The sequence below is a fragment of the Neofelis nebulosa genome, chromosome 12 (genome assembly GCF_028018385.1).
Source record: "Neofelis nebulosa isolate mNeoNeb1 chromosome 12, mNeoNeb1.pri, whole genome shotgun sequence".
In the NCBI taxonomy this organism is placed as follows: domain Eukaryota; kingdom Metazoa; phylum Chordata; class Mammalia; order Carnivora; family Felidae; genus Neofelis; species Neofelis nebulosa.
Genome location: NC_080793.1, coordinates 38,772,147 through 38,793,656, shown reverse-complemented (window position 1 = coordinate 38,793,656; position 21,510 = coordinate 38,772,147). Strand labels below are relative to the sequence as shown.

Below are 21,510 nucleotides of genomic sequence, written 5' to 3'. Positions count from 1 at the left end.
AAAAATAAAATGAGTTGTGTCCATGGGGAACAGGCACACAGCAGGCTGGCTCAGGAGTAGAACACTGATCAGTGTTTCTCAGGGATCAGAAACCTGATCCCTACTTAGAGCAAGAAGGGAGAGAAGGAAAAATTATTGAATCAGGAGACTTAGGCTGGTGGGGAAATCTCAGGAAGTCCTTATCTGATACGGGAGGCATGTCTCTGATCTCAGGGAGTCCTACTGTAAGAGGCACAGGCCCAGACCTCCAAAGGTTCTTCCCTTCCTAATCCTCCATGACACCACAGTCTTTCTTTTCTTTTCTTTTCTTTTCTTTTCTTTTCTTTTCTTTTCTTTTCTTTTCTTTTCTTTTCTTTGACATTTAAATTTTTTTTAAAGTTTATTTATTTTGAGAGAGAGAAAGTGTGACAGAAAGCCTGCACAAATGGGAGAAGGCAAAGAAAAGGAGACACAGAATCCTAAGCAGGCTCCATGCCATCAGCACAGAGCCCAATGGGGGGGTTGTACTCACTAACTGTGAGATCATGACCGGAGTCAAGATTAAGAGTCAGATGCTTAACTAATTTAGCCACTCAGGCGCCCGGCACCATAGTCTTCTAATTCCTTTTCTACTCCTCTTGTCACCACTTTTCCAAATCCTTCCCTGCTTCGTCTTCCCATGCCTTGTCAGTGTTCCAAAGGGTCCTATCCTCAGAAATTTTAATCAATCTGATTTTCCATTCTTCTAGCCAAACCTGTAAGAATTTGAGGTAAAAAACCTTAAAGTCATCCTTGAGTCCTTTCATTTCCATCGTGCATCGAATCTGGGAGCAAATTCTTACTGTGCTACCTTCAAAATGTACCCAGAACCGAGCTATTTCTAATCAGTTTCACTACTACTACAACTGTACAGTCCTACTTAGGACTATCATTTCCTGCTTGGAATACTGCGATAATTTTTAAATGGTCTTTCTTCTTACACTCTTGCCCTTCTTTAGCTTATGCTCAGTGAGTAGAGTGATCCTGCTAAAAAGATCATTTCCCTTCTCTGCTCACAACTTTCCAATGGCTTTCAGCTCAGAGTGAAAGCCAAAGTCCTTAAAATGACCTAAAGGACCCTGTGTGATTTAGTCCCCGGTCACCTGACTTCATCTCCTCTTTGCTTACTCCATTCCAGCTACACTGGGCTGCATACTGTTCCTAGAACATAGAAGGTGAGCTTCCACTTCAGGATCTCTTATTTGGTGTTCCCTTCAGTTGGCATTTTCTACTCCTAAATATCTCCAAATCTTTTACTTCCCTCAATTTTTAACTCAGATATCACCTTTCCCTGACCATCCTTTATAAATTTCAACCTTGGATACCTTTTTATCTCCTTTCCTCTGCTTTATTTTTTCTTCTTAACACCTATCACCATTATTATTAGTCATTTTCCTCTCGAATATAAGCTCTGTGAGAGCAGGGATTTTTTGGGGAGGGGTCTCTTTTATACACTGCTCTATCCCCAGTGCATAGAACAGTGCCTGGTATACTGCAGGTAGTCAGGAAATGCTTGTTGAATTATGAGTGAAAAGTTTAATTGCTCAAAAAGTATCAGTATACTACACATATATACTCCTTGCCTCTTTTTAATTTCCAAGTTTACATTCCCTCCTGGACATCTCTCTGGAAAATTTGCCATCATCTTAATTTGGACAGCTGAACTCACTATTATCTCCTCTAGCACTTCAGTAAACCTTACTTTTTTTTTTTTATGTTTAAAAAAGACCCCCAGAACTTGCTTTTTCTTATGATTTATTCTCCCATGATTTATTCTTCCTCCCATTCTCTACATGGGAGTGTTGTTGAGTTAATCCCTTCAATCTTGGTTCAGTTCATTCCCTGGTCTCCATCCCTGCTGTCTCTGCTTTACTTCAGGTGTGAATTTTTTACTCAGTGCAGAAGTCTGCCTTGTAGTCTGCAGTCCATTTTATTCACTGCTACCATTTAAATTCTGATGAAGAGCTTTGTTCCAGTAGTCTTCCACAAGCCTTCTGTGGCTGCCCATTATTTGTTGAATTAAGTAGGCAAATAATCCAGAATCGACGATTTGCTATTCTCTGCTTATTTTAACTTCCCCCTTCTGGAATGCCCACTTTCTTTCATTGTGAGTTAAAACTGCTGCACCCTTCAAAGTACAAACGGTACCTTCTCTGGAGCTCTGAAGAGAAAACAGGGCTGAAGAATTAGGTATGAGCGCACAACACATTCTTTATGTACCCAGAAAGTGTAGAGATGTGAACCTTTTCTGATCCTCCAGCCAAAAGCCATTTTGTCCAGAGCAATTAACGCACCTGTTAGGCCATTATCACTCTCTGATTTTTCCTCGAGTTAACTGTGCTTCTATTTCTCTCACCAAATAGGAACTTTCGGGAACAAAGATTCATCTCACGCAGTTATGAATCCTCCATGCACCGAATTTCAAGAGACATCCAATAAATGCACAAGGCAGTCAATATTTGGGATTGGATTACCTAGTTTAAATCGTTGAATGTCACAATTGGAGGAAGATTTAGAGGTCATCTTTCAACCCAATCTTTGTAAATGGGGAAAGTGAGGTCCGGAAAGGGTAGGACTTGTACCGGGTCACTGACCTGCGACCAGAAGCCAGACATTCTCATTCCCAAGTAGGTCTCATTGGTAAGTCTTTGTGCGTCCCTTCACTATTCGAGGCTCTCAGATTCCCTCCTGGGCCGCTTCTCCAGCCTCTACGCCTTAACCTCTGAGTGTCTCCCCCCACCCCCCTTCCCTTTCTCCCTTATGGGTCAGCAAGGTCCACTCGTTCTAATTGCAGCGGTCCAGGCAACTAGAGTTGTTTGGCAGAAGAGAGATTAGTTACGTCACCGTCGACTCCTCCCATTGGCCCAGGGAGGGTGGAGCGCGGCGCCTTGACGTCCGACGCCCAAAGGGGCGGAGTGGTGAGGGAAAGGAGGAGGGAAGTAGGACTTCAACATGGCGGCTGTGGTACTGGCAGTGGCTACGGTGACGGCCTGGCCCCGGGCGGGCAGAGTTGGAGGTGGTGGCGTTCGCTCTCCCTAGAGGCCGTCAGGAGCTCAGCGGGGACCGAGCCTGGGAGGCCGGCCGGCGCCAGCACCTTTCGGCTTCTGGGACGGCGGCGGCAGCGGCGTTCAGGTGAGGGGGGCCTCCCGCTGGGAGAAGGGGAGAGGGGCGGAGTTGGGGGAGGGGACCGGTACCGGGAGACGGATGGGGGAGGGAAGAGGTTGGAGGCCGAGCCGGAAGAAAGGAGCTATAGCTGAGGAGTGGGAGGGTAAGGGGCTAGAAATTGGTGACTTGGGAGGATTCTGGGAGAAAGGTCGGAGTGAGGGGACCCGAGTTGAAGGGGCGGAAGGCAGATGGGATGCGGAAAATGAGTTCGGATTAAGGGAACTAATACCTTACTGAAAGACAGGCGCAGTAGATGTCTATCTGGCTGGAGTAAGAGCTCTGTGGGAATTAGAGGATGTCGGGGAGGAGGATCCAGATTTTAGTAAAGAAGGTGAGTGATCTGGAGTTGAGGGTGAGCTGGGGAAGTGAGATGCAGATTTAGTTCTCCCTGAGTCGTTGAGATTAGGGAGATAGGGAGGAAACCAGAGCCTGGGTGAAGGGCCTTTGGGGATATCTTTGACATTGTCTGGTCTTCCCCAGTATATTTGTCTTGCCTCTTTTGTTTATTTCTTGGGTGGAGACTTACCTGTATAGTCCACCTGGGCCTCAGAAACAGTCCCAAATCTTTCCTGTGGAACATCAAGTTATACTTCATTTATTTGATCTCTATCAGGGATCTCTGACTTTGGATTGTCTCCACACGTACTTGTTTCCAGACTGGTCTTTTAAAAGTATGGCTGGGCATGAAAATGCATTTTATATTAAACTGAAGTGAAAATTTGAGAGTTTTAAAATAACATGCAGTGTTAGAAAACCAGATTGGGCAATTTAGTTGACTATTAAATACTTTCTGTTCTAACCCCACTTACTAGTGTTTTCTCTCTTTCCTCAGTTATAATTATTAGCATTTGAGAAATTGGATAGACACGTTGGATGTTTCTCTTTGGAATTTTGTCATATTTGATGGTGGGAAAAACAGGGTACTTAGTCTTTAGTGATAGCTAGTTCTTTCTTGTTACTGTCCCAAACTAGTTAAACTGAAAGTTTATGTATTGTGTTATAACAAAAAATGTGAAGTGTTCAAAGTCTAAAAGAATTACATTCTCTGCATTAGCCTATAAAGTGGAATTTTAGAAATTAAATTTTTATTTCTAATCCATTCTATTTCGTTTTTCTGTTATTCATTTAACATTTAATGTGTGCTCTGTGTTGCGTTAAGAGTCATTCTCATTATGGAAATGGGAAAATTAATGTTTCTCTAATGATCATCTCTATCACTGCACAGCAAATAACTTACTTGTTATGGCCTCATTGGAAGAAAAGGGTTACTTTAGAAATAAAGACAGTGGAAGAAAATTAAAGTTTGTGGATATAAGAAGTTTCTGAATTTTTCTTTGGTTTAGAATTTGACTCATGACCTCATCATGACATTTTGTGTGTATCTTGAAAGATTTTATTATTTACATTATTTTTATTGACATAAAAAAAATCCTTTTTAAAAGTAGTATCTACGCAAATGTGGGGCTTGAACTCACAACCCTGAGATCAAGAGTCTCATGCTCTACCGACTGAGCCAACCAGGTGCCCCTGAAAGATTTTATTTAAAAAAATTTTTTTTTAAAGTTTAATAGAGTGAGCGGGGTGGGGTGGGGCGAGGGGTGGGCAGAGAGAGGGAGAGAGAGAGAGAAAGAGAGAGAATTCCAAGCAGGCTCTTTATTTTCAGTGCAGAGCCCGACAGGCTTGAACTCATGAACCATGAGATCATGACATAAGTCAAAACCAAGAGTTGGACGCTCAACTGACTGAGCCACCCAAGCACCCTTGAAAGATTTTATTTTTTATTTTGGTTTTGAAGGAGACAGTATCCTGAAGTGATAATATTAGGTCTGTAGACAGTCATCACTGGTTATTCATATTTCTCAGATTGGCAAATGTTAAGTTTATTTTGTGTGTCTTTTCTTTTACATCTTGAATGTGGTAAGGTGTTTAAAATGATGATTCCTGAAATTTAATTCAGTGACTAAAATCCTCTTGAGTATTTTCAGCATTACAAATGTATTTTCATTATCCCACAGTGTAGATGGCCTGTATTATAAATTTCCCTGATCTCTAATTAAATTGAATAGTTGGAGTTTTTTTTTTTTTTTTTAAAGTAAGCTCTATGCTTAAGGTGGGGCTTGAACTTGAACTCGTGACCTTGAGATCTAGAGTTGTGTGCCCTACTGACTGAGTCACTCTGGTGTTGCTGTTTTGAGATTTTCTTTTTTTAAGTTTATTTATTTTGAGAGAAAGTGTGAGTGGGGGAGGAGCAGAGAGAGAGGGGAGAGCCAGAATCCCAAGCAGGCTGTGGGCTTTCAGTGTGGAGTCCAGTGTGGGGCTTGACAAACCCATGAACTGGGAGATCATGACCTGAGCTGAAGTCAGATGCTTTAACCAATTGCCACCCTTCTGCCCCTCCTGTTTTGAGATTTTTAACATGTAGATTATTTTTTTTTTTTTAATTTTTTTTTTCAACGTTTTTTATTTATTTTTGGGACAGAGAGAGACAGAGCATGAACGGGGGAGGGGCAGAGAGAGAGGGAGACACAGAATCGGAAACAGGCTCCAGGCTCCGTGCCGTCAGCCCAGAGCCTGACGCGGGGCTCGAACTCACGGACCGCGAGATCGTGACCTGGCTGAAGTCGGACGCTTAACCGACTGCGCCACCCAGGCGCCCCACATGTAGATTATTTTAACTGTAAACTTTTTTCCCACAGGCAAACCAAAAAATCCCAATACCATCAATTCATCATTAATCAGGTAATTTTTCTTTAGACAGGCTTTTTCAGGAAATGTAAAAAGTGGTATGTAGTACCTTAAATATTAAATAGCTTTTATTTAGAATCAAAAACTTGAATTAAATCTTAGAAATCAGATGAGTTTATATTTTGGCATAACTTGGGAATCCCTGCTTCTATATCTTGAAGATAAGTGAAAATCTATTTTTTCCATAATCTAATAAAGGAAAGAGCCTTTCAGTTAAAGGAAGACGTAGGCAGGTATTCCTCTTCTAACCGGTAGTGCACAATTTTGTAATATTGGAAATGATTTGAATTAAGAGTACTATTTTCCTATCAGTTGAGAGTTGTAATTTTAGGTTTTAAAATTTTTAGGTGAGATTAGCAAGATTTATAAAGGGAAGTGTGCTAACACTGGGCCTGTGCTAATGAGGTAGGCATTGTTAAGCACTTGACATAATCTCTTAATCTTTGCAATTTGCAATAATCTCTAATCTTTGATTAGGTAGGCAGTTTGTGATACACATACTTTTTAGGTGTTGAGGAAATTGAGGATCAGTGAAGTTGAGTAATTTAAGGTTACAGCTATAAAATGGTAGAGTCTGGATTTGGACTCAGATTTGTTCAACTTCAATGCCCAAACTACATCTGCTACACTTTCATCCCTCTTAGGCAGTCACAGGGCCATTTCATTTCCTATAAAGTAAATTTAAAGTATAGCCACTATTTTTATTTATTTATTCATTTATTTATTTATTCATTCATTCATTCTTTAAAAAAATTTTTTTAAATGTTTATTTTTGAGAGAGACAGAGACAGAGACAGAGGATGAGCGGGGGAGGGGCAGAGAGAGTGAGACAAAGAACTCAAAGCTGTTTAAAACTACTTGTTCTCTTTGTAGTATAGTGTAACTGGAATGATAGATAGTTCATTAAAATTTTAGTCATTAAGATGTCATTAGTACTTGAGGAAATGAATACCTGAATATTTTGTACTTAACGAAATAAACTGGATAAACTGGGTAAGAGACTAAGTTTTCTTATTTCTATTGTGTCAGGTTGGATTCAGTTCATTAAGGGCCAGAATTTGTATCTGGCAGTAGTCCGCGTGTGTTCTCATAATTCTGGATTGGTCATTATCAGTTGCTTAATTGCTTACCAAACACTTTTAATGTTTGAGTCACTGAGTTGGCTCATGGTATTTGTGCATCTTGTGGTTACTGAGTCAAGAGCCAGCAGTATGTGTTTAGGTTTCCTCACTTCCTCCACAACACTTGATATTGTCAGACTTTTAAATTTTTTTCTAATCTGGTGGGTTTGAAATGGTATCTGTTTGGTTTTTATTATGTTTCCTTAAGTTGAGCCTCCTTTCATATATTCATTTATTATTTGTGCTTCTTTCATGAAGTGTGTGTTCAAGTTCTTTGCCAATTTCTTGTTTCTCTTTTTCTGATTGACTTTTAAGACTTCTTTATATATGTAATTTTGTATACTAATTATTTGCTAACTACGGGCTACAAATAATCTGTTTTCAATTTGTGACTTTTCATCTCTTTATAGTCTTGGTATTAGAAAAGTTCATAATTTTAATGAATTGAAATTTTCAGCTTTTTATGGTTTGTGCTTTTTATATCATATTTAGGAAACCCTTCTCTGCCAGACATGCTATATGTTTGTAATTTTTTTTTTTTTTTATTGTTTTAAGTAATCTCTATCCCAGCACGGGGCTCAAACTCATGACCCCTAGATCAAGAATTACATGTTCTACAACCTGAGCCAGTCAGGCGCCCTAGTGCCTGAAGTATTTTAAAGCAAATCTCAAACTTTCCTGTAAATACATTGTTACGAACCTTTGTTAAGGCTTTCTTTTAAAAACATAACCATCATGCTATTATCACATTGAACAATTAGTAATTCCTTAATATAATGTCATCTATATTCAGATTTCTCTTATTGTGTTAAAAATGTCACTTTACAGGCAGTTTGTTCCATTCACAGTTCAGATAAGGTCTGTATTTATCACTTATTTGGCTTTCATGTCTAAGCGTTTTTTATTATATGATAATTATCCCCTTTTCATATGATTGATTCATTGGAGAAACCAGGCCATTTGTCCTGTAGGTATCCTATGTACATTCTCGTGTTTCTTTTCACTTGCTCCTCTATTTTTTGTAAACTAATAGTTAGAAGCTTGATTTCATTTTTTTATTTTTATTTATTTAAACAATTCCCTATAAATCTTTACTTAATAGTTTAGAATTCACTGATGATACTTGAATCAGTTATTTAATTAGAAGTTTTGAAATTGTATCATTGTGCTATTTCTGTCATATTTATGTTTTTGAAGTATTGTTCTTTTCTAAAGAGCTTTCCCTTAGTAGCAGGCTTATACTGAAGTTTAGTTCCTGTTGAAAGGGGTGGATGAGCACACTTACCATGATGAGCACTGAGTAATGTATTGAATTGTTGAGTCAGTGTATTGTACACCTGAAACTGATATAGCACTATGTTAACCATACTGGAATTAAAATAAAAACAATAAAAAGAAAAAAATAAAAAGGACAAATGCTTTGTTCTTTTAATTACCAGTTTCAGAGTAAAAAGTTAGTATAACAGGGGTGCCTGGGTAGCTCAGTTGGTTAAACCTCTGACTTTGGCTCAGGTCATGATCTTGCAGTCTGTGAGTTCCGGCCCCACGTCGGGCTCTGCTGACAAGCTGTGAGCCTGGAGCCTGCTTTGGATTCTGTGTCTCCCTCTCTCTCTGCCCCTCCCTCATTCATGCTCTGTCTGTCTCTCTCTCTCTCTCTCTCTCTCTCTCTGATGTGGGGCTTGGCCTCAGGTTTTAAAGTTTATCCATTTATTTTTGAAAGAGTGCATGAGTATAGGGGGAGGGCCCAGAGAGAGAGAGGAACAGTGGATCTGAAGTGGGCTCTGCACTGACAGCAGAGATCCTAGTGCGGGCCTTGAACTCATGAACCATGAGGTCATGACCTGAGCCAAAGTCAAGAGTCAGATGTTTGACTGAGCCACGCAGGCACCCTGTATTTATTTTTGAAAGAGAAGTAGAAAGAGCGCTCACCAGTGGGAGTTGGGGGAGGGGCAGAGATAGAGGAGAGAGAATCCTAACCCACCTTGACTCAGGGCTTGATCCCATGAACCATGAGATCATGGCCTTAGCTGAAATCAAGAGTTGGATACTGAACAAACTGAGTCACCCAGGCACCTCAGAATTGATGCTTTATTTGAAGTCAGTGGTGTTCTGAGTTTTAATGTCGGCCTAATCAATGGTTAGGTTGTGCTACAAGCACTATGGTTTTGTTGTGCTACAAGCAGGTTTCCAAACTGCCTGTGTTGCTTTTGGTGCTAATATTTCCCATATTCCTGGAAATCATATACACCCTATACATTATAGGTAAGTTAGCTGGATTGTACGTAGTTGGATAATTTATGCATTGTGTTAGAGTTGACAAAATTGTTACAGAGGTAAGAAATTTTAAAGATTTATGCTTACATTTATATTGGAAGTAATTCTATACGACATATAGTCCACATGTTGAACTTTCATATTTGGAATGTCTTTTTTTTTTTTTTTAAGTTTAAAAAATTTTTTAAAAATGTTTATTCATTTTTGAGAGAGGGAAAGAGAGAGAGAGTGTGAGCAGCAGAGAAAGAGGTAGATATAGAATCTGAAGCAGGCTCCAGGCTCTGAGCTGTCAGCACAGAGTGCAACGCCGGGCTTGAACCCACGGACTGAGAGCCTGACCTGCATGAGCCGAAGTCAGATGCTTAACTGACTGAACCACCCAGGCGCCCCTTTAATGTTTGTTTATTTTTGAGAGAGAGGGAGGGAGACACAGAATCCAAACCAGGCTCCAGGCTCTAAATTGTCAGCACAGAGCCTGACTCTGGCTCAAACTCCGGAACCGAGAGATCATGACCTGAGCCGAAGTCGGATGCTTAACCAATTGAGCCACCCAGGTGCCCCCTTTTTTTTTTCTTTTGAAAACACAGGTTTGCCTATTTTATCTATCTATCTATCTATCTATCTATCTATCTATCTATCAATTACCCAGGCACCTGGGATATTATTAAGTAACTGTTCCAGTAATCTGGTAAGATTTGATTCTCTATTTGACATGGATATGAAAAGGTTGTACTGTATATATATATATTTTAAAATGGACATAGTCCACTATATTGAAGTTTTAGTGATGTGCTGTGATTTTTTTTTTTTAGTCTAAATTAGTATGTATACCAGTATCTTCATTCTTTTTAAAAGTTTATTCAACTTTTAATGATGGTGGGAGAAGAAACTTAGTGAAATATATTTTTTTAAATGTTTGTTTATTATTTTGAGAGAGAGACACAGAGTGTGAGCAGGGGAGGGGCAGAGAGAGGGAGACACAGAATCTGAAGCAGGCCCCAGGCTCTGAGCTGCCAGCACAGAGCCCGCCATGGGGCTTGAACTCATGACCCATGAGATCATGACCTGAGCTGAAGTCAGACGCTGAACAGACTGAGCCACCCTGGCACCCCGGAATATTTTCTTATTATTTGAAGGATGATAGACTTTTGATTATTTTCCAGGAGAGTTGCAAAAGATTTAGTACATAAGTATGCTGAAATCATATATTTAACCTTTATAGAGAATTTTCCATTTGATTGCCAGGAACTCATAAGTCAATATAAAAATAAATGGTTTTCGGGTCACCTGGATGGCTCAGTTGGTTAAGTGTCTGGCTCTTGGTTTCAACTCAGATCGTGATCTGAGTTAAGGGTTCAAGCCCCAAGTTGGGCTCTATGCTGGCAGTGTGGAGCCTGCTTGGGATTCTCTCTCTCCGCCCCCCCCCCCCCTTTTTCCTCCCCTCCCCCACTCACGTGCTCTCTTGCAAAAATAAATAAATAAACAAAAATAAATGGGTTTCAAAAAATTTAGAAAAATGAGTTTCTTACTGTAGGTGATGGTCTTTTGGAATCACCTTTCTTTGTTCTATAGAGTAAGTACAAGCCATTGAAATGTGGCTTTGTTAAAATAAGATTTAGGAAGGTGAGGAGGTGTCAGTAGACGCTGGTGAGTAACTATTGCTTGTATTATGTTATTTAATCCTTATAATAACCCTCCTTAGATTCACTCCATTGTACTATTTAATTTCTAATATTATAAATCTTTTTTTTATTTGTTAGAAGAATATGTTTTGTTACCAGATAGAAATTACAACCTATTTTGATAGATAACTATAAAGTGCCTAAGATTAATGAAAAGATCTGTGTGTTTTTTGTGTCTTTTTATTAGAAATCATTTCAGATTAAGGTTTCTCAGTTGTAAAATAAAGAAGGAAGATTCTGTTGTGTACAGTGGTTTCCTCCCCCACCTGCCATCCACAAGGGGATATGTTCTAAGACCCTCAGTGGATGCCTGAAACTGTGCAGTTGTCCAGTTTATATACAGATGGTCCCCAGCTTATAATGGTTTGATTTACAATTTTTTGGTTTTATGATGTGAAAGCATTATGTTTTCAGTAGAAATCATACTTTGAATTTTGAATTGTGATTTTTTCCCCAGGTTATGGTATGATACTCTCTTATAATGCTGGGCAGTGATAGCCAGCTGCAGCTCTCAGTCAGCCATGTGATCATGAGGGTAAACAGCTTATATGCTTATAACCATTTTGTACCCATACAGCTGTTTTTCACTTTCAGTACAGTATTCAATAAATTACATGAGATATTCAACACTTTATTATAAAATAGATTTTGTGTTACATTATTTTGTCCAAGTATATGCTAATGTAAAGTGTTGTGAGCACGTATAAGGTAGGCTCAGCTAAGCTATGGTGTTCAGTAGGTTAGGTGTATTAATTGTATTTGTGACAGGATTTTTTTTTTTTTTTTAATTTTTTTTAACGTTTTATTTATTTTTGAGACAGGGAGAGACAGAGCATGAACAGGGAGGGTCAGAGAGAGGGAGACACAGAATCTGAAACAGACTCCAGGCTCTGAGCTGTCAGCACAGAGCCCGACGCGGGGCTCGAACTCACGGACCGCGAGATCATGACCTGAGCTGAAGTCGGCCGCTTAACCGACTGAGCCACCCAGGCGCCCCAGGATTTTTTTTTCAATTTACGATGGTTTTATTGAGATGAAACTCCGTAAGTTGAAGAAGATCTGTAGTAAGGTTTTTCTTATACATATATATGTATGACCAATTTTATTTATTCATCTTTTAAAAAATATTTTAAGTTATCTCTACACCCAGCTTGCAGCTTGAACTCATAACCCTGGGTCAAGAGTTGCATGCTCTACCAACAAAGCCAGCCAGGTGTTCTATGTATCTGGCTAGGTATGATCAGTTTTAATTTATAAATAAGGCACAGTAAGAAATTAACAACAATAATAAAAAATAAAATAGAACAATTATGTGAATGTGGTCTCTCTCTCTCAAAGTGTCTTATTGTACTGTACTCCCCCTTCTTGTGATCATGTGAGATGGATAAAATGCGTGATGAAATGAAGGGTGATGGATAAAATGCATGATGAATGCGTGATGAATGAAATGAAGTGTCATAGGCATTGTGACTTACCATTAGGCTACTGATGAGGATCATCTGCTTTTATGAAGTTGTGCCATCTTTATATTGTTTGTTCCTTTGGTACTGCACAATATTCCCTTTGGGGTATAAGTTCTTGAGTTTGGTGAACAGGGCTCTGTTAGTTCTTTGTTTCCATGGGAAAAACCTTTCAGATTTCACATGACTCTAACAGAATGATGTAATCCACTGAGCATGAAGACTGTTGGAAGAACAGAAAAATTATGTTTGTGATTATTTCTCTCGGGTCAGATTCATAGCCCATGGTATGATGTTTAGCTTCCTTGTATAAAATACAAGTCAATCAATTATGTTGAATTGGCTACTTGTAGAGCGAAATAGGGTTATTAGTGTTAAATAGTAAGCATTTTCTACTTAAAAAAGTGGGTGTGGACTGTGTGTACATACTGAATCATAGGCTCAACAAGTGATTACATGTGTTTATATGCTGTCATAACTAAGAATTTGAATGAAGTCTTGCATTATTTTTATTATAAGAGCATAAAAGCTGCTTAAGTCCATAGTTATAAAAGAATATATCCAGACCCTTAATTCTGAAAAGGTTGTCAGAGATCATTTGTTCCAGCCTTCCTCTTTTTATAGAAGCAGTCCTGAATTATTCTTTCCTCCCCCAAAGATTTTGACAGGCTCTAAACCATCCCAAACTGATGGAAAAATTAAGGCTAGAACTCATGTTTTTAACTGTCTGGAGTTCTCTTTCTTACATTCTGGCATGAGTTGTGATAACGATTTTTTTTTAGTTGTGATACGATTTTTTTTTTTTTTTTTTTTTTTGAGAGAGTGTGAGAGGGTGCAAGTGAGAGAATCCCATGAGGGACAGAGAGAGAAAGAGGGAGAGAAGTGGGGCCCACCCAAAGCAGGGCTTGAGATCACTGGATGCAGGGCTCATGGTCACCTGAAGGGGGGCTCGAACTCACCTGATGTGGGAATTGAACTCAAGAACTGTGAAGTCATGACATGAGTCAAAGTCATATGCTTAACTGACTGAGCCAACCAGGCTCTCTGTGATGTGATTTTTGAAAGAGTTGGGGAGGAGATGACATTTTTGCTTCAGTTACTTCTTGAAATTATTTTTTTTCCCAATGTTAATTCACAATTGAAAGAATTGAATTGATAAGTTTGTGGCTGTATTTCCTTTTGGGACATTATACTTTTATTTTCCCCTTTTTTCCTTTTTATATTTTATTATATAAGTGCACATGTATATACATATATATATATTAGGCTCCATGCCCAACGTGGGGCTTGAACTCGTGACCTTGAGATCAAGACTAGCATACTCTACTGACTGAGGCAGCCAGGTTCCCCTATTTTTTACATTTTAAAAATTTATTTTTAAGTAATCTCTATACCCAGCATGGTGCTTAAACTTATAACTCTGAGATCAGTTGTTGGATGCTCCACTGACTGAGCTAGTGAGGTGCCCCTGCGACATTGTACTTCTACTAAACTCTAAATCATGTTGAAGAAAATATGTTAAATGAGGTGTAATGAATTGGTTAAGATACTGATTAAAAATTTCTAATTAGCTAATGCTTTATGTTATGACTCCTCATTCTAACTTGTAATTGTCAGCACTTTCTTGTTCTTACATTATGTTAGTCTCATAGGCCTTATGATTTCAGACTATTGGTGATTACAAAAATCATTCTTAAGTTTTTCGTTTTAAGGGCATTGTTTTGTTTACTCATATTTATAAAATACATATTAGTTAGGAATATTAGTTACAGAATTATCATATTTTCAGAAAGTTTAAGGGAAGAGGGCAAGGGGATATGAAAAGGCCTCCCTCCCTGCTAAAGATTAGATATGCTAGATGCTTATAGAATTAAGAGGAACCCAGAGTTGATTCAGAGTTGAGGAAATCCTTATCTGGATTTTTCCTGACCCATTTTGAAATTAGTAGGAGTTCGTTAATTTTTAATTTTTAATTAATTTTTATTTTAGAGAAAGGACCAGAGGGAGAGAGGGAATCTTTTTAATTTTTTTATTTTGAGAGAGAGAGAGTGTGAGGAGGGCAGGAGCAGAGAGAGAGGGAGAGAGAGAGAATCCCAAGCAGGCTCTGTGTTGTCAGTGCAAAGCCCAATGCAGGGCTTGATCTCATGAACCCTGAGATCATGACCTGAGCCAAAATCAGGAGTCGGACGCTTAACCAGCTGAGCCACCCAGGCCCCCAAGAATTAGCTAGAATTCTTCAACATTTTTTTTTTTTTTTTTTTTTTTTTTTATTTATTTTTGGGACAGAGAGAGACAGAGCATGAACGGGGGAGGGGCAGAGAGAGAGGGAGACACAGAATCGGAAACAGGCTCCAGGCTCCGAGCCATCAGCCCAGAGCCTGACGCGGGGCTCGAACTCACGGACCGCGAGATCGTGACCTGGCTGAAGTCGGACGCTTAACCGACTGCGCCACCCAGGCGCCCCTAGCTAGAATTCTTAACAGCAGTTCTCATGAAAACAGATTGGGTCAGTAATTTACCTTGACAAATACTATATTTTTATGTACTGCTAATTGCTTTTTAAATTTTAGCAAGTTGATACTCAGCTATAACCACTTGGTATTAAACTATGTGAAATGAATTTTGTGGGGAGCCTGGATGGCTCATTTAGTTAAGTGACTGACTCTTGATTTTGGCTCAGGTCATGATCTCAGGATTTATGAGTTTGAACCCTGCATCTGCACTGTCAGTGTGGAGCCTGCTTGGGATTCTCTCTCTCTCCCTCTCTCTCTGCCCTTTCTGTACTTGGATGTACACATGCTTGCTCTTTCTCTCAAAATAAACTTACCAAAAAAAGAAAAAAATTAGCTTTGAGTCATTAGGTGCTCTTATAGCCTCAAGTATACCGTATGATTAATAATTGGTAAAGCATCATTTTCAAATAATTAGTGAGAAAACTTGTACATTACAGCAACCTGTCTTTAAAATAACCTTCATTTTCTGGGGTGCCTGACTGGCTCAGTTGGAAGAGCATGAGACTCTTGATCTCAGGGTCATGAGTTTGAACCCCATGTTGGATGTTGAGATTACTGAATAAAAAAATAAACAAAAAAATAACCTTCATTTTCTAATTTTTTTTAAATAAGGTAAGCCTTTTGTTGAATTTTGAGTCTCAGAAAGTTATTTTTGCTCTGTACCTTTCTATGTAGAATGAAAATAGGATTGATATATTTGGGTAGTTGCATAATGTTACTACACTTTTGATCTGGAATCTGTTTGGGGATGGAGTATGAGGTGAGCCTCTAACCTTTTTCTAAGTAGCTACCCTGTTACATCACAAGTTTCCTTCCTTCCTTCCTTCCTTCCTTCCTTCCTTCCTTCCTTCCTTCCTTTTGTCACTTTCCTCACTTTCTATTTTTTAAGATTTTATTTTAAGGTTTATTTATTTTTGAGAGAGAGAGAGAGAGAGAGAGAACAGGGGAGGGGCAGAGAGAGAGAGAGAGAGGGAGAGAGGGAATCCCAAGCAGGCTCCATACTCAAGCAGAAAGCCTGATGCGGGGTTTGAACCTGCAAACTATGAGATCATGACCTGAGCCAAAGTTGGATACTTAACTGACTGAGCCACCCAGGCGCCTCCCAAGATTTTATTTTTTTTTTCAACATTTTTTATTTATTTTTTTTGGGACAGAGAGAGACAGAGCATGAACGGGGGAGGGGCAGAGAGAGAGGGAGACACAGAATCGGAAACAGGCTCCAGGCTCCGAGCCATCAGCCCAGAGCCTGACGCGGGGCTCGAACTCACGGACCGCGAGATCGTGACCTGGCTGAAGTCGGACGCTTAACCGACTGCGCCACCCAGGCGCCCCCCAAGATTTTATTTTTAAGTAATTTGTGTACCCAACATAGGGCTTGAACTCATGACCCCTTGGGATCAGGAGTTGCACATTCTACTGACTGAGCTGGCCGGCGCCCCCATCATTTCACAAAATTTTAAATGGCAGCTTTATTATATACCACATTTCCAAATTTGGGTATTTTTAGGGATTTCTGTTCTGTTCCACTGATCTCTTTATGTGCCAGTATGGCACAGCTGTAAGTGTTAAATCTTACAATAAATATTTTAATATCTGACAGTCTAGTCTCCATTATTTTCTTCACAGTTTTCTTGGCTGCTGTTACTTATATTATTTCCATATGAAAGTTAGAATCAGCTTTTCTAGTTAATAAAAGAGAAGACTTTAGTTTTCACTTTTATCATGACACATTTATAGAGTAGCTTAAGGAGAATCAATCTTAATAATGTAATGTGTCCTATCCAAGATTTAGTATATGCTTTTCCAATTACATAAGTCCTCTTTTCTGTTGCTTAGTAGAGCTTTAGTTTCTTCCTTTGTATCTTAAGTTTATTCCTGCTTCTTACCTCTGTGGCACATTGCATGTTTCAATTATATTTTATCTAGTTATTGTGTATATGAAGGGCATTTGTTTTAGAATATACCTTGGAGATACTTTGGCTTTGGTTCCAGACCACCAAATAAAGTGAACAATGAAGCAAGTCAAATGAACCTTTTGGTTTCCCAGTGCACATGAATGTTATGTTTGTACCGTACTGTAGTCTTTTAAGTGCGCAATAGCATTGTGTCTAAAAAAACAATGTACAAGAACAGGTGGGTGGCTCGATTGGGCGTTTGACTTTGGCTCAGGTCATGAACTAGCAGTCTGTGAGTTCAAGCCCTGCTTTGGGCTCTGTGCAGACTGCTCAGAGCCTGGAGCCTGCTTCAGATTCTCTCTTTCTCTCCCCCTCCCCTGCTCACACTCTGTCTCACTCTCAAAAATAAACATTAAAAGCAAAAAAACAATGTAGCAGGGGCACCTGGGTGGCTTAGTTGGTTAAGTGTCTGACTCTTGATTTTGGCTTAGGTCATAATCTCATTGTTTTGACAGCATAGAGCTTGCTTGGGATTCTCTCTCTCCTTCTGTTTCTTTCCTGCTTGTGTGTGCACTCTGTCTCTCAAAATAAATAAAAAAACCTAAAAAATGAAAAAACAATGTACATACTTTTTTTTTTTTTAATTTTTTTTCAACGTTTTTTATTTATTTTTGGACAGAGAGAGACAGAGCATGAACGGGGGAGGGGCAGAGAGAGAGGGAGACACAGAATCGGAAACAGGCTCCAGGCTCTGAGCCATCAGCCCAGAGCCTGACGCGGGGCTCGAACTCACGGACCGCGAGATCGTGACCTGGCTGAAGTCGGACGCTTAACCGACTGCGCCACCCAGGCGCCCCTACATACTTTAATTAAAAAGTACTTCATTACTAAAAAATGTTACCCATCATCTGAGCTTTCAGCAATTTGTAATCTTTTTGCTGGTATAGAGTCTTGCCTTGATGTTGATGGCTGCTGACTGATAAGAGTGTTGGTTTCTGAAGGTTGGGGTAGCTGTGGCAAGTTCTTAAAATAAGAGAAAAGTAAAGTTTGCTGCAATGATTGACTTTTTCTTTTTTTTTTCTTTTTAAAGTTTATTTTGAAAGAGCATGAGTGCGCATGCACAAGCTGGGGAGGGCAGAGGGAGAGAGAGCGAGAGAGGGAAAGAGAGAATCCCAAGCAGGCTCTGCTTTGTCAGTGCAGAGCCCAAAGTGGGGCTTGATCCCAGGGACCATGAGATCATGATCTGAGCCGAAATCAAGAGTTGAACACTTAACCAATTGAGCCATCCAGGCACCCCCCCCCTCCGCCCCCTCCATTGACCTTTTCTTTCATGAACAATTACTCCTTAGCATGAGATGGCTGTTTGATAGCATTTTGCCCACAGCAGAACTTTCAAAATTGGAGTTGGTCCTCCCAGACTCTGCCACTGCTTTATCAAATCACTCTCTGTAATTTCTAAATCCTTTGCTGTCAGGGGCGCCTGGGTTGCTCAGTTGGTTAAATGTCTGACTCTTGATTTTGGCTCGGGTCATGGTCTGAAAGTCGTGGGATCAAACCCTGCATTGAGCTCTGCACTGAATGTGGAGCCTGTTTGAGATTCTGTCTCCCCCCCCCCCCTTCTCTCTCACTCTGCCCCTCTCCCTGGCTCATGCACTCTTTAAAAAATAAAAAAAGTTTAAATCCTTTCCTGTCATTTCAATAGTTTTCTTAGCATCTCCATCAGGAGTAGATTCCATTTCAAGAAAGCACTTTCTTTGCTCATCCATACGGAGCAACTCTTCATCCATTAAAATTTTATCCTGAGCTTATAGCAATTCAGTCACATCTTCAGACCCCACTTCTAATTCTAGTTCCCTTGCTATTTCCACCACATCTGCACTTACTTCTTCCACTGAAGTCTTGAAATTTCAGTATGTAAAAGACAGTGTGCAGTGCAGTAAAGCAAAGCACAGTAAGGCAAAGTATGCCTATATTAATTTTGTATCTAGAAACATTGTATTCCCTTTTATTTGTAATAGTATTTCAGTTTTGGGGTTTCCCTTGGAAAGCCATTTTTCTAAGTTACTTTTTTTTTTTTTAAATTTTTTTTTTTTCAACGTTTTTTTATTTATTTTTGGGACAGAGAGAGACAGAGCATGAACGGGGGAGGGGCAGAGAGAGAGGGAGACACAGAATCGGAAACAGGCTCCAGGCTCTGAGCCATCAGCCCAGAGCCTGACGCGGGGCTCGAACTCACGGACCGCGAGATCGTGACCTGGCTGAAGTCGGACGCTTAACCGACTGCGCCACCCAGGCGCCCCTCTAAGTTACTTTTTAAGTTTATGCAATCTCTAGACCTAACATGGGGCTTGAACTCAAGACCCCGAGATCAAGAGCTGCACGCTCAACAGACTGAGCCAGTCAGGTGCCCCTTTTTTCTAACTTTTTATACCTTTTAACTTCTTTCATCCAGTGTTAAATAATGTTAACAAATTACAATAATAGTGGACATCTTGTTTTTATGGGAATCCTTTATTTCCCCATTAGTCAACATTCTCTGGCTTTGGTATTGAGAGAGATGGTTTTGTTGTTTTGAGAGAGAGAGAGAGAGAGAGAGAGCAAGCGCACACACATGCAGGAGGAACAGAGAGGGAGAGAGAGAATCCCAAGCAGGCTCCACACTGTCATCCAGAGCCTGATGCAGGTCTTGACCCCAGCAACCAAGATATGGACAGACACTTAACCAATTGAGCCACCCAGATGCCCCCCCCCCTTTTTTTTTTTAATGTTTATTTTTGAGAGAGAGGGAGGGAGGGAGGAAGGGAGACAGGATCCAAAACAAGCTTGGCACTGTCAGTGCAGAGCCCTGTGTAGGGCTCAAAAACACAAACTGTGAGATCATGACCTGAGCCAAAGTCAGATGCTTAACCCACTGAGCCACCCAGGTGCCCTCTGTTTTTGTTGTTGTTTTCAATCTCATGTTAAGGAGATGACTATATGATTTTTCTTCTTAGATCTATTAATGAATGGTGAAGTATATCAACAGATTCCTAGTATTGAAGTATCCTGAATGTGTGGGCTAAATCCCACTTGGATGTGATGTATTCCTATAATCTATTACTAAATTTGGTTTGCATTTTTATTTTCAGGATTTTTTATCTCCATGCATACGTGAGATTTTTTTTGTAGTTTTTTCTTTGATAGCGTCAATATTATGCTTGCTTTGCAAAAAAAAATTAGAAACGTCTTTTCCTGTGTTTTGAAACCATTAAAATGTCATTGCAGTTAGGTTTCTTTTGGATTGCAAGACCTCTTTGACAGCTTTTTCTGTTTTCCCTGTGGTTATTGGTCTGGTTAAGATTTCTGCCTTGTGTATTGTTAGTATTGATAAATAGTACTTTCCTAGAAGATCATTTTATCCAGGTTGTCACTTGTATTTGCAAAGAGATGAACAAAGCAGTGTCTTCAGATTATTTTAATTTCCTCTGTTGTGTACACTATTTCTCTCCTTTTTTAAAAAAATGTTCTTTTATTTTACTTTTTGAGAGAGAGAGACTCACAGAGTGCGAGAAGGGGAGGGGCAGAGAGAGAGGGAGACAGAATCTGAAGCAGGCTTCAGGCTCTGAGCTGTCAGCACAGAGCACAACGTGGGGCTTGAGCCCATGAACTGTGAGATCATGACCTGAGTCATAGTCCGACGCTTAACTGAGTCACCCAGGCACCCCTGTCTCTTCTTTTATTTATATATATATATTTGTTTTGTTTTTTTGTTTTATATTTTATATTTGAGAGAGCGAGAGAGAGCGAGCGAGCGCACGGGCAGGGGAGGGGCAGAGAGACAGAGATAGAATCTGAAGCAGGCTCCAGGCTCCGAGCTGTCAGCACAGTTTGATTTGGGGCTCAAACTCAACGAGCAGTGAGGTCATGACCTGAGCCACCCAGGTGTGCCCCCCCACCCCTTCCTTTTAAAATTAAGTTAGTTGGATGGTTTATTTTCCAAATTACAGCTCTTGGCTTAATTTGTTAGTTGGTCATTTTTCTGATTTTTAATGGATTGTTTTGTGCTTATGTCCCTGTTTCCATTCTTGTGTTTTCCTCAGGTGGTTTTTTATATCCTAAGTCATTGTGCTGTGAATTTTCTTTTTTTTAAAAATTTTTTTTTCAACATTTTTTATTTATTTTTGGGACAGAGAGAGACAGAGCATGAACGGGGGAGGGGCAGAGAGAGAGGGAGACACAGAATCAGAAACAGGCTCCAGGCTCCGAGCCATCAGCCCAGAGCCTGACGCGGGGCTCGAACTCACGGACCGCGAGATCGTGACCTGGCTGAAGTCGGACGCCTAACCGACTGCGCCACCCAGGCGCCCCTGAATTTTCTTCTTAGTACTTGAGTGGGCAGTGAATTTTCCTGATTACTGCTTTAGCTGCATGTTGTAGGTTCTTAAATGCAGTATTTTCATTGTCATTGTTTTCTGCAGTTTTATTTTTGGTTTCCTCTTTGATCAAGAGACAGTTTAGAGCTTTGGTAGTAGGATTTTTTTTGTGTGTGTGTGTGTGTTCTGATGTAATTAATTTCTAATCTTTTTGTGTTTTGACTGTTGGCTGTGCTATTTCATTAAAAAATTTTTTTTGAAATAATATATGCATAATTGGTATCC

At 39.9% G+C, this 21,510-nt stretch overlaps 1 protein-coding gene and 1 long non-coding RNA gene across 2 annotated transcripts in view; one reads left to right on the top strand and one right to left on the bottom strand.

Moving 5' to 3' along the window:
- Nucleotides 1–1,756: 1,756 nt before the first annotated feature.
- LOC131491767 (uncharacterized) lies at nucleotides 1,757–2,878 on the bottom strand. The gene is made up of 2 exons (XR_009251631.1): nucleotides 2,613–2,878; nucleotides 1,757–2,179 (listed from the first exon to the last, which is right to left on the bottom strand). It is a non-coding gene; the product is annotated as an uncharacterized LOC131491767 (long non-coding RNA).
- A 90-nt stretch (nucleotides 2,879–2,968) lies between these two features.
- Nucleotides 2,969–21,510, top strand: part of UBAP1 (ubiquitin associated protein 1) — a 65,177-nt gene continuing 46,635 nt past the window's right edge. Inside the window, exon 1 of the mRNA XM_058695104.1 lies at nucleotides 2,969–3,150. The gene's annotated coding sequence lies outside the window, so the exon portion shown is untranslated. The remainder of the gene's footprint in view (nucleotides 3,151–21,510) is intronic.